Source organism: Lactuca virosa, chromosome 6, assembly GCF_052849685.1.
Source record: "Lactuca virosa cultivar CGN04683 chromosome 6, Lactuca_virosa_CGN04683_v6, whole genome shotgun sequence".
NCBI classification, from domain to species: domain Eukaryota; kingdom Viridiplantae; phylum Streptophyta; class Magnoliopsida; order Asterales; family Asteraceae; genus Lactuca; species Lactuca virosa.
In genome coordinates this window covers 240,656,970-240,672,151 of record NC_136431.1, presented here as the reverse complement: position 1 = coordinate 240,672,151, position 15,182 = coordinate 240,656,970, and positions in this window count along the sequence as shown.

Below are 15,182 nucleotides of genomic sequence, written 5' to 3'. Positions count from 1 at the left end.
TGGGCGCACCCTAGCCTTCCCAGGGTAGCTGTGACCAATCTTCGCAAAGCCCTATTGTCCTCATATGAACGAATTCCTCGCAACAGGATCACATCTTCTTCGTCTGAATCTACTATCTCGAGATGGTCTGATTCCCTGACAGACCACTCATACTGAATCATCATCGACGAATCCAGTCTGTTTATCCCTCAACTGTCTACTCAACTTCTGATAGTTCGAGGTTCCCACTATAAAACGGGATCACAGACCTAATTACCCCTGCAGATCATTTCTTCTTGGCCAAGGCTCAGCTAATCCCGCTGTGAGTGACTTGTCACTTCCTAATCAACCAGCTATTCCGTCTGTACTTGCAACCTAAATCACAAATACTAATACTGCCCAAACGCTGAAACTGCTGGAACACTGAACTGCCTGAAGCAGTATGCTGCTACATGACTGCTTTCCAAAATCTACCGAGGCCTTCCTGGTCTCAATTCGTTCGATAGTCATCTGAAATATCAGGTTCCAACCCGACTACGGAGCCAAAAGACTCATACACAGTCGCTCAACACGACTTCTGAACGAAATCCTTCTCTGGAACTAGTTGTCACTAGTTATCATGCCACTGTGGTTCTAACAACCTCCCGATCCAACCGGTCGGGTCCCTGCGTCGAGTCCTGACGTCGCCAAATCCGAGGCTAAAAGTGATTGCTACATGACCAACAGTAGACTTATATCACAAATGACATTTAGCAATCCCTTGCTTCCTTGATCTCATAACTATAGTAGCACTCCTACAATCGTATCACTAGCTCAATCTGATCTAATCCTTTTGGGTAAATCCGAAATCCAATCCGTCGATTTCCATATCCTCAATGTTGCACCCGAACTCGTGGGTACTACTGTTCCTTCCGCGTTCTAACAACACGCTCATGCCATCTACCAACCTAGTGAAAGCTACGGCTACACCCGCAGTCTCACAACACTCATCACTATCTGAATGCTAGTGAATGCTACGGATACCCCCGTAGTCTTACAACACTTCCCATGCTAACTAACCACTGGTGAATGCTACGGCTACCCCCGCAGTCTTACAACACTTCCCATACTAACTGATCGCTAGTGAATGCTACGGCTACCCCCGCAGTCTTACAACACTTCCCATACTAACTGATCGCTAGTGAATGCTACGGCTACCCCCGTAGTCTTACAACACTTTCCATACCACCTGATCGCGAGTGAATGCTACGGCTACCCCCGTAGTCTTACAACACTTTCCGTACTACCTGATCGTTAGTGAATGCTACGGCTACCCCCGCAGTCTTACAACACTTTCCATACTACCTTATCGCTAGTGAATGCTACAGCTACCCCCGCAGTCTTACAACACTTTCCAAACCGGGTCGAACACGCACTCGACCTAACACACCACTGAACTTGAGTCCTAACCGGAACTCTAACCTGGTTCCCAAAACCTGCTATCACGTGACCCCACTGTATCAGTACCGCACCCATTCCCGTGATCAAAGCGTCACAGTAAACCACAAAATCATCTACACCCTCTGGCAGGGTGAGAATTGGTGCCTCGTACAACCACTGTCTGAGAACCTCAAAGGCTGTATGCTGCTCAGGCCCCCAACGAATGGCCACCGACTTCTTGGTCAGTTGGGTCAAAGGAACCTCAATCTCGGAGAAGTCTCTTATACATCTCCGGTAATAACCTGCTAGACCCAGGAAACTCCGAATCTCAGATGGAGACCTCAGAATCTCCTACTGTATCACGGCCTCTATCTTGGCCGGATCGACCAGAATACCCTTCTGGTTGACAAGGTGCCCAAGAGATTGCACCTCGCGCAACCAGAACTCACATTTGGAGGACTTTATAAAAAGTCTCTCCCCCACTTAGATTCAACTATGTCTTCACGGCACACGAGATTTGAAGGATTCCCAATCCTTCTCGCTTTCTAGTATCCCACTGATGACAATCTAAGCTTACCAATGCTAGCGATTAATCACCAGTTAAACCTTAAGATCGCCCATACTCGGAAATCTTGATGAGTACTCTTGAAATTTGGTCCAGTCTGGCACCTTAATCCACCTCTCATGCTAACAACTAGAAGCCTTGATCTTTACTCTGGCTGCCGAGTCCTCGTTCCCACTCCTAATCCCGCAGCACCACTGAACTCTAACCGTACACAACCCATGCGGAAATACCATTCTCTTGAACATCCGATGACCAACCACTTATGCATCCAACACTCGCAACTGACTCCACTATCTTCATGCTACCAATCCTTTCCTAGCAACGGTAGTGCTTGAACTCCAAAGTTCTTCCATAGACAATTACCAACCATACCTGGACAATGATAGAACACCTGAACGCTGACTTCACTGGAGAACTATCACTCCAATCCTGACCGAGTATCCTCTAAATAATACTCCTGCATAGATCCCGACAAAGATCCGAAATGATAACGGTACGCGTGGAACCCACTCCGCAAGATGCGTCCCTCAGTGGATTCATCAAGGACCTTTCGACATGCATGATGGCATATATGATCCTTGATAACCCAACCACTAGCAGAAAACTGACCCAAGATCCGACTTATCCAAACTCGCTCACAATTCCAAAGCGATACGTATTCCCAACATCCATCTAGTAGCAGTAAAAGATGACATACCCGCACATCTGGAGGAATCCTAGTCACCTCCAGCTGACATGATCAACCCTGCCACACCTGTAGCAGCCTAAACCCTTGGAGTGACAAACTCCCTCGTGTACTTTCTCGTATGCGTTGCACTGACTCAGGCCCTGCTGGCCTTTCACCCGATGATCAGAAGTCATGGGTCTCTTCCCGGGACCCTCTACTATACTCACCTAGTACGAACCTCTCTTCTCAAAGTGCTCCAAATCGATCTCGCATCTGCAACCTCTTGGAAATCATATCCTTCAGGGTATGACACCCTGTCACACTCACTAGCTCACTTGCCAATGGCTAAGCTGCAACAACTGGAACATACTCTATCCCCAAATTGGGTCACAAACTCTTCCCTGAAGCTTCTTAGATTCTCCAAGACTCTCACTGATTCGAGTATGGATCCTGTGCTTTCAGTAGTACGAGCCCAATGCTACCTTCCACACCTATCCATACTTTCCTCAGCAATCCTCCCGAATCCTCCAAGTCACTTCCTCAACTGGTACACCCAAGTCTCACTGAACCTCACTACTAACCCACTGAGCATATCTTAGGCTTTCCTAGGTTCCCGTACTCACCCAGTCCTCAGCTGATAAAGAACTTCCCATTAATGTCAACTAGCTACCTCATGAATATAGCCATTCGCGACTTAGCATATTCACTTAGTAGCTAGCTCACATTACTAAGAGTCCCTCAAAGCACCAAGCAAGCAGCATTTAGACAATGGAAAATCTAACCAACATATTCCAATTAGATCAGTCTATCCTCTTGTCAGGGATCTATACTAGCATGTGATTCTAAGGCTCACACAATCAGGCATAACCTAAACATGCTATCCTATCACTAACTGATCAGTACTATCATGCAGCTTAGCAAGCACATACAACAGGAATATAAGGCATCTTCCTAGATCCTTATCCCTAATCTAGCATGCAGTTATCATAATCATATCATATCATAATATAACATGTATGGGTATCTTGGGGAAAACTTACTTGAGCTCGGCTGATTGCACGCATCACACACCTTGTTCTTTTCAAAGTTCTTTTCTCCTTCCAAATTCTTTTCAAATTCTTTTTATAAAATGATTTTCACCTTTGAAATTTTTCATACCAAGCCCTTAGTTTGAGTTCAGATACACCCAAGAGTGTGCCCGAATCCCTCAAACCAAGGCTCTGATACCAACTTGTAACATCCCAAAATTCAAGGCCAAAAAATTTCATTTTTAAATAAGTTATTACATAAAACCATTAGTATAAAAACATTCATAATAATGTCTCATGTCAAAACCAAAGTGTTAATAATCAAATATAATATCATGAAACCATATCAGAGTCTAATCCCAAGGATCTCGTGTGCGGAAAACATAGTGTGATGCGCTGCGATCGAGCCGACTCCTTTCCTTTGAAAACAAAGCACCTGAAACCAAAACTGTAAACCGTAAACACGAAGCTTAGTGAGTTCCCCCATGATACCACATACCACATAATACCATCGATATCTTTCAACCGGTAACTGCCATCAGTATCTTTCAACCGGTAACCGGGGACTATTTCACCCCTACCACTATCACATAGTAATATATCACAAACATACTGATCACGTACTAACATCATAAACATGTTGATCACATACTAACATCATAAACATGTTGATCACATACTAACATCATAAACAGACAGATAAGCATTGCATGGGTTCTGTATACCCCTTCGGTATCTTTCAACCGGTAACTGGCTTCGGTATCTTTCAACCGGTATCTGCCATCGATATCTTTCAACCGATATCCGACATCGGTATCTTTCAACCGATATCCGCCATCGGTATCTTTCAACCGGTAACCGGGGACTATTTCACCCCCTACCACTATCATATAATAACAGGATATAATCATACAGTCAGGTATATATGGGGTACTGACCTACCCTTAGATCCTAACGACCGAGTCAGGGAAGAACTATTCCCTGCTACTACCACTGACACACATAGCATATCACATAAGCATATCTCATAAGCATATCACATAAGCATACCAAGATAATTATCACAAAGACAATTATCTACCAACTACCCCTGTTGGTGGGCCGGCATTGTGGCCTTAGACCCACCCCTACTGGAAGGTAACTCACCTTGCACTACTGACGTCCCGAAGACTCAACCCCACACTGCTGACGTCCCGCAGACTCAACCCCAGCTGCTGGATGACAGATTCCCGATCTGTCAATATCAAAACATTGCCCAATTAATAATTGGGTTCCACTACATAACCATAAGTACATGCTTTGGGTAATTACTACATTACTCCTAGCTTGGCTTATTCAAGCCCTAGGCCCAAGTCATAGGCCCAAAGTCGACTAGGACTCAAAGCCCAACATATGGCCCAATTTTCCAAATTGGGCCCAAACCCTTACAAGGTCTTACCATAAGGCCCAACCATTTAGTCCACTCCAACATTCAACATTGTAATGGCCCAATATCACATAATCATAAAGGCCCAAACTATGGCCCATCTATGGCCCATTTTTCCAAATTGGGCCCAACTCCTCATTTGGGCCTTACCACAAAGCCCATTAATTATTCTAGTCCATTTGCTTGATCTTGGATGGCCCATTTATAACCCAATCATCAAGGCCTAATAGAAAGGCCTAACAATAAACCCAAGTGAAATTAGGGTTTCACATAAAATGACGATTAGGGTTAAGTGTTTCTCACTTAACCCATTAAGGACTTAATCCATTAAGTCCATCACTCTTCTAAATAAATCATATGATGTGATTGGGCTTAACACACATTTCCATTCCAGTGGCCCAAATGTGGGTCCCGATAGGTCCAAGCCCATAAATCCATTATTAGTGTTTTCTAAACCCTAATTAGGGTTTCCAATCCCCATCTTAGCCCAATAGGCCCAATAGCTAGGTCCTTAAGCCCATTAGGGTTTCCTAAGGTCAATTAGGGTCCATTAGACCCAGTAGACACATGTTTGGGCTTTAATGTCAATTAGGGCTTCATTAGGCCCAATAGGGTTTCACTAAGCCCATTAAGGCTTCTTTGGGCCCATTAGGGTTTACAAGGCCCATTAGGGTTTTAGTTCCTTGTCCAAACATCCAAACCAAATAACAACATCAACGAGGCACACCGCCACCCGACACGGCGGCCGGTGGCGGCAGCCACCACCCTAAGGTGGTGGTTTTGAGTTCCATTTCATTATTCTAGCGACTATTACAATTTTACAATGCTTATCTCAAAATAACATATCAAAAATAAAATGCACAAACAGCCAAGTTGCGGTGGCCGGCGGTGGCGAGTGGCGGCGGCCTCCATGGCGGCCATGGCGGTTTCTCCTTTAGCTTTTCCGATCAGCAAACAAACACACACGCTCCAGGAACACACCACCAAACACATACTCCTACATGGTTCTGACTTGCACATATGATCCAACCATCGATCAAGCCGCGTTCGGCGGCGGTAGCATACTCACGAGTCGCGGCAGCAGCCACCATGGCCGTCTGCCATGGTGGTTCTTCACAGTTACACTCGACCAAAAACCCCACCAGCACCATAGGGCATTTAACAGTAGCTCCCGAAAACCAACGCAAGTAGAATCCCGGAGACGAGGAAGGTGCGCAACCTCTGACAGGAAACCCCAACAGCCACGTCGTGGCATCAATGGCGAAGGAGCGGCGACAGTAGGCTCATCCACATAACGACGGTAACAAAACAGCATCAGCGACGGAAGAACGGTGACAGCGGACTCCGACGGGAGGAGGGGTAGCGATGGTCTTGTCGGGCTTAGTTGGTCGGAGAGTCAATGGAGAAAACCGGCGGTGGGAGGCATAAGGGGGAAAAGGGTGACGGCTGCACATCTTCCTTAGGGTTAGGGTTTGCTTAAACCTTTATACCCGACTCCACTCAAGAGTTTGCCATAATGGCAACAACAGTCCCTCCATGCCCCTTTTTATTCAAATGTAATCCAATATTTATTCTTTCAACCCTGGCTTTGGAAATCTTCTTCAAATTAAATCCGATAATTACCATTTAAACCCTCAGCATTAAAATCCTTTACACCTTAGGTACAAAATTTACTATACAACCCCCAATATCTTTATTATGACATAATCAGCCCTTCCACCTTATTTCCTTTTAAATTAAATCCAAATAATTACCACGGAGCCCCCCTGTCTTCATAATTAATTGTAAAATGAGTCTCGAACTCACACTTTTAACCTCTGACTTCTAAAAATGTGGCAATTAACTCCTCGAACCAAACACCCTGCATATATAATTATATATTTTAGGCTACCATTCGTTCATTAATTTATTTATTTAACTAATAAATAAACGGGTGTTACATAATTAAAAACTACTTATTTGAAAAAAAATTCATTATTATATTTAAAAAACTTTCGTACTTTTGTATTGTATTTTCATTTTTGTCCTTAGAGCTATGAAATATTGGAAGAGAATGAACAGTTCAAATAAAATGATGTTTTGAATTTCAAAACAATAGTAATTATTATGTATTGCAACCAATCTTAAAAAAATATGTTAATTGTGGGTTAGGGGAGGAGGAGTGTTACACTTGAGGTATATTTTTATCACTTATATTTTCTTATGAAAATATTAATATTTTATTTATTTTACTTTTACGAAAAAAGGAAATTGAGAAATGTAATCAGATAATAATTTATTTTTATTACTATAAAAACCTTTAAAAATTGATATATCCATATAAGTTTTTGGTAGAACATAAAGAATTCATTTTTATAACACACAAAATTAATGGTTTTCAACAATAAAGTCATATTATATTAAAAACCATTCGTTCTAATTCGTCGTTATCACCAACAATTTGGAATGATAATTGTAAACTCATTTCATCAAAATCAATTATAAAAAACTTCATCGATGTTACTTACAACAAAATAAGCGACATAAACTAATATAGTATATAACTTATAATAGCATAAAATACATGTTGAATAATGTTCTCTTGGGTATAAAATATATTTTCTTCACATAAAAAAGAAAGACAACATAAAGATACATACATGTTAAAAAAATTAATTGTTCTAACTGATAAATAGCTTGAAGGTTGATTTACCAAAAGCTCATAGTAATTATCAGTCCCACTTCATCATCCTGTGGTTATCAAAAGATGCATAACACATAAACTTAAAATATGATCTCAAGTATACCTTTACAAACATACCCAAATTTGAACCTTGGTTAATATCTAGTACATTACATGCAGCCAATTTGCGTTTACATGAATTTATATTTGGAAAAGTTGCAATTGCTTTCTTACATCCATGGAACCACTCACATAACTCTTCAAACCATACAAATATAATCTATCATTTTGTGTTGACATACATGCAATATGTAGTTTACAAATTTCTTATGTAGGCTAAATATATCATTTAACTCTTCAATTAAATAACATGATTTGAAGAGTTTTGGGAGTTACAAATCATAATATTTCAATTAATCATAAGTTAATTTGTATAAGTTGAATAGTCTTGGGAGTTTCAAATGCATGAGGTTCAAGGAAAAATGCTTGTTTTTTAAGATACTAGGCGAATTCCCGCGCGTTGCGCAGAAACACCTATATAGTTGAAGTCTTTACAAATATATGTTTTTTTTTTTAAATATAGCAATAAGGTTGTTGTTAAATTTGATATAATAATTCGTATACTAAATTGATATAATATATTGATTATTTTGAATTATATGATAATATATATACATCTATTATAACTGCATAATCTTAATCGTTTGAATGACTTCTATCAGCGAGTTACACATGAACCAAACTAAATATAATATATGGTTTAATGTTATTTATAGTTGTTGTTATTGTTAATTACTTTTTTAAAATTTATTTGCTTAATGTTTAAATTTCTATCATTATAATTATTAAAAATATCAAACATTGTTTTTATATTTTAAAGGTAACAATATAATCATTTATATAGAGTTATTTTTAACTGTTGTTATTGTAAGTTATTTTAAGCTACTTCTTTGAAAACATTTAACGATTATAAAAATATTTTTAGGAAATATTTTAGTTAAATTGAGATTACAATTTAGTTTTTGCATTTATCACTACAATTTATCACTTTTAGCTATTTACAAAATATTCTTTGGTTTTTTTAGTGGAACTGAAATTTATATTTAAGTTGACATTGTAATGTTATATTTAACTTAAAAATTTAAGTATTTTGTCCAAACTGTCCAAAAGTTGTAGTTTTAAACTGATAATGGTTTATATACAACAACATATTAAATCTAATAAATTAAGTATAATATGTTAAAAGTTAAAGACATAACTTTATAAGTAAAAGTAAATATATTATTTTAAAATTGAAATTTAGTACATTTATAATTACACTTTAGGTTTGATATTTATTTAACCTTATTAACCAAATTATAATCATTATTAGAAAGACACTACAATTAATCACTTTTAACTATTTACAAAATATTCTTTGGGTTGTTTAAGTTAAACTAAAATTTATATTTAAGTTAACCCTGTAATGTTATATTCAAATTAATAATGTAAATATTTTATACAAATTGTTCCAAAATTGTATCTTTAAAATGATAATGTTTTACATCCAACAATATATTAAAACTAATAAATTAAGTATAATATGTTAAAAGTTAAAAAACATAACATTATAAGTAAAAGTAAATATATTACTTTAATATTGAAATTTAGTTTATATATGATTACACTTTAAATTTGATATTTAGTTAACCTTATTAACCAACTTATAATTATTATTAAAAAGAAATTGAAAAGTCATGGGAGTTTCAAATGAATGTGGTGAAAGGAAAAATGTTTCCTTTATAATATAGTATGATATATATATATATATATATATATATATATATATATATATATATATATATATATATATATATATATATATATATATATATATATATATATATATATATATATATATATATATAGGATCAAATAAGAACAACAAAATATGAAGAACCTTAAGAATCTCTATTTCTTATGTAAATATATATTATGAATACTTATTAAATATGTTAAAAATCATTGATATTTTTTTGGTACAAAAATAGTAAAATCATACTTTTTATAGTTTAATATTTTCATTTATATATTCATTAATATTTTAATACACAAATTCTATAAAATATAATTTAATACAATCTATTTACAATTTTATATATAAAATTCAATACTTAATACAATATATTTTACATTAATTAACATATTCAGAGAAGTTAACCCAAAACACTATCACCACCACTACACGTTATCATCAACCATATGTGCCACCGTCCCAACCACCATTTATTCAAAATTATATATGTATATAAAGTCATGCATTTACAGCTTAAACACTTCATTCACAATTTAATAAACATATTAATTCACTCACTTTGAATTTAATACACAACAATTATCTAAAAACTAATACATTATTACATACTTATACAACACAAAAATAAATATATTCACAAGAAAATTAATACAAAAAATCATACATAATATTTTAACACAAAATTCACTAAAAAAATTAACAACTTAATACAGTCAATTCACAATTTAATACAGTAAATTACCGTTTAATACACAAAATTCACAACTTAATATAAAAAATACATAATTTAATATATAGAAATTTATATATTCTTAACTTAAAACTTATATGTATAACTTCATATAAAACATTCACAGTTTAGTACAGTCAATTCATAGTTTATTACACAAAAATGATAGTTTAATACACAAAAATTATATATTCGCGATCATATTTTCAACTTAAAACGTATATTTATACGTTCATATATGGAGGCATTTATGTGTATTAAAATGTGAATTTGTTATATTAAACTTAAATACTACATTCACAGTTTAATAAAGATGTAAATTCACTCACTTTAAATTTAATGCAAAACAATTATCTAAAGTTTAATAGATTCTTACATATTTATACAACACAAAAATAAATATATTCACAAGAAAATTAATACAAAAATTCATACATAAATGATTAGTGTTTTAACACTAAATTTTACATAATACGGTCAATTCACAACTTAATACAATAAATTACAGTTTAATATGCAGAATTCAGAACTTAAATAACAAATTTATAAATTAATACTAAAAAATGTTATATATTCTTAACATAAAATTTATATTTATGGTGGTGTCCTCAAAGTTGGTTGCCTTATTGGAAGCATTTTCTTTGGTTAGTTTTGTAAATTCTGTCCCTGAAGTTGTTGTTTCTAAGTGTTCTATGAGCATGGTTGCTATTATTGGTTGTATCTACAAACTGTGTTGCCTTATCGGAAGCAATTGCTTTGGTCTTTAATGGTTGTGCATAGGCGTATTTTTAATCTTTTAATTACAAGTCCCTAAAGTTTCTCTTACATAAATTTCATTCATATTTACTATTTTCCTCATAACTTAATACACTAATAAACATAAAACAAAAAGTAATGAATTTTTACATGTTTTGAAATCCAAAACGGTGATACTATTCATACACCATTAGTTTTTGTACACCATTAGTTTTTGTACACCCCTTTGATTTGACAAAAACGTCAAATCAATGGGGTACAATAAGAAATTCAAGGTTTTGTGTTTAGTAAAATAAATATTAAAAAATTAAAATGAAGGAATAAATTTAGTAATGAGTGTTACAATAATATAACCCTTAAAAACAAAAAATTTATTTTACCACTAGAAAGGTTATATGCAATTTTCATAAAATATAAATTAACAAAACTTAAAATTATATTAAACTTAATTATTATTTTAATAGCCTTAAATTTTGAATACTTAAAATTTGGATAACCCTAAAACCCTAATTTTCGGAAATTAAAAGAGTTTTGGATTAGGGTTAAATTTGAATTATTTTATTAATTGTTTAATAGAAAATAATTATTTAATCCCTAATGGTTTAAATTATTTTAATTAAAGGTTAACTAAAAGATAATGATTAAATCATAATTGGTTTAAATTTAATTTAATTAAAAGTTTAATTTAGATAATTAAAATTTTAACCTTGTATTTTGAAATGGTTTAAAATACACCTTATATATATATATATATATATATATATATATATATATATATATATATATATTACAATTTAATTATTATATGTATAAGAATAAGTCAGTCGAATCACTACTATGCCTCATTTACAAAGCCATACTATAAGGCGATGTAACGAAACGACCTATAAAATTATAGTTGAATGAGTGTCCACACTCACCCACCACTCACTTGTTTGGTGGAGGGTCATTTGTAGAACGAATTCGATAGGACATAAGCTCATTAAAAGTATAATGATACAAAAGCAGTAGAACCTTCATTAAAAATCTCACTCTAGTTACTTTAGGGAATATGTGAAAAATATGTTAATCCATAAAAATGCACATCATGTTTTATATGTCGTTAGTGGAGCGTGTGTGGCTAATCGACACACTAATAGGGACTATAGAGAGATATGTGTAACGCCCGTGTTTCTAGGCTAGACATTAATGATGCTGTAATAGTCTAGGTCAACCTTTGTAACTTGTTTTGAAATAATAAAGATGTATTATTTGATTAATATGTGTTTTATGCTTAATTATTATAATTTAATGAGTTAAGGATGAAAATAAGCATCGAAATAAGGATACCGAAATCCGAGTTATAACGAAGAAGTTATGACATGTCGAAGTTTCGCGACAGAGCCGGCATGACGCTGTATGACGTAAAAAGTAAATTTACGATAAAGCGCCTTTTAGCCTTAGCGATCTAAACTAAAGTCGTAGTGTTCGTTAAACCGAGAGCATGCATAAAAAGAACGCCCAAATCTGACTTCGTATGAGGACGTTATGATTTTTCTAAGTTTCAGCATAGCAGTATGCAGCCCGAAATTCGAATTTTAGATCGAGTGATTTTTAGCTGAAACAACCTAAACGAGAATCGAAGATCTGGTCGTTAGTAGTTTAACGATAAAAAGACAGATGAAAACGGTCGTCGGATGAAGAAGTTCTGAATTTTGAACGGACTTTTCCTGTGCCAGCCTGTTAAAAATATAACTTTAAAAATAAAATCAAAATTAGCCGACGGAGTCTAAACGAAAGTTGTAGAGCATGGTCTCACCTGTGCGTGGATATAAAGAACGTCAAAACGGAGCTCGTATGTGAAAGTTATGGATTTTAGAAGTTTAGAAAATCAGTGTACGTCCCGCGTACATAAATATGCCCAGCGTACCCATGTTTGTGATCCGGAGCCGGCCACGTCAACACCTTCTTTGTATACGACACGTGCCACACAGGGTCGACACGTCTGATGCCACGCATCATGCTACGCGCAGCGTATTCGGTCTACGCCCAACGTACTGAGGCGCAATGCATTACGCCCCACGTAATGGAGTGTACGCCCAACGAAGAGATATCAGGGTAGTACGCCCCGCCTACATGAGCATTACGCCCAGCGTACTAAGGTGCTTCGGTCTCCTATAAATAGGAACCGAAGCGAGTCGAATTGATGTTACAACTTTTGCTTCTTTCATCCTCTACTTTCCCTTTTGTTGCAAAAATTACCCCCAAGCCTATTTTATCATCTTAGCATCATGAGCAAGTCCCGGAGAGCCCGAAGATCCCGACAAAAAGAGTTTTTGAGCCGAAACTCTGTCCACGTGAAGCCTGGTTTTTAAGAAATCACCCAGGTTTCATCTGGAAAGATTATTTTAAGAGACAAGGTGTTGCCCAATTATCGTCTTAACGAGTGAGTGTATAGTCACTTTCATCTTACACATAGATATGAAGTTTTTTCTATAAAATACGTGCTATATGTAATTATATTGTTTGTTTATTTGAGATGGGTGTTGAATAAATATTTTATACAAGTTTTAAACTGTATATGTATTTTTATCTACAAATATGTTGGGTAAAACATGGGTATATGAAATAGTTGATGCGTGTTAAAATGATGAGAGACCTCGATATTGTTATTGTTTCAGTCATCTAGCGGAGTATAGATGAAGACCACAGACATTTCTAGACAGTCCAGTGGAACACTAGCAGTCTCGCAACCTGTAGGTGTTTGTGAACTTAGTGTTCAATGGTATACTCCATCCCCCACATGGTTGCCTTATTTGACATAAATTGCTGAGGAATCCCTAAAGCAGTGTTGTCACCCCGATGAAAATCCTTAGGCTAGGTCCCTTATGAAAGGTGTTTAGGGACGTAAATTGAGGATAACGGGAACGGGTAATCAGGGTTATTGTTGGTTGATGAAATTAATAAATTTTATTTATTGTGGGTTGAAAACCCTATATGCTCACCAGGCTCCCAAGCCTGGCCCATTCAACTTTCTATATTACAGGTAGTGGACCCCGAGCATAATTGGATGATGACGAGGGATTTTTGGATTACAGGCTAGTAGTTGTAAATAACTGTTGTAAGGCTTATAATTTACTGTTTATGCTTTTGGTCTGTATCGAAACATGACATCCCGAGGTTTTGTTATATAATGAAAATATATTTCTTTAAGAAATGCTTTGATAAATTTTTATTATATTTTGTTTTGGGAACAAATTCCGCAACATCTTTTGGAAAATTAATCTGATTTTATTTTAAAAGCATAAACTAAATCGGTCTTTTCTGGCCGAGAGAAATGGGGATGTCACAGTTGGTATCAGAGCATTAGTTTAAGCGAACTAGGAATTTGTAGGATTTCTAGACTTAAACTTAGAATGCTAAGTGATGATTGTGAGATGAGTGTCTACCATATTTTAGACACGAGCACTAATATATTTTAGGAAGATGCCTAAAATTCTTTTTTCTGCTAAATGCTATATGTTTGCCATATATGCCATTAATTGTTCGGATCTATGGTCTGTTGCCGACCGGATCTGGAAACCTTATGTGTTTAAGATTCTAAGCGTATGACTACGACATTAGAACTAACATATAAACATTTCAGAGTGATAAAGAGAATTTAAATATCTATCGTGAATAAAGATCTAAATTTGCCTTATTTGGTATATAGATTATAATGGCAAGAACTCGAAATGGAGCTGGAAATGCAAACAGAAACCAACAACTTCAACCCCAAGTGATGGAACAGGTGCCTATAGCAGGAGCTGCACCAGAACCCATCACCATGCCTGGAGTACAAGCCATGATTTAGCCAATGATGGCTGAATAAAGGGAAGAAATGAGGTAGCCATTGCTGAACAACAGTAATGAACCTTCAATTCCTGTTGAACAATCTGAACTTAATGACAGACGGTCAAAGGAAGGAAATTACAGTCGTACTGTCAGTAAAGCGGAACCCACAGTGGCAGAAAGGAATAATCTAGAAAGAGAAATCAACAGAGATGGGCACATGTATAAGAATTTCTTGGGCGCCAAACCGCCAAGTCATACCGGTAGCCCAAAACCTGGTGAGATTATGGACTGGATCTCCGAAATGGAGATGGTATTTGAAAGCTGCAACTGTAGCAACAAGTA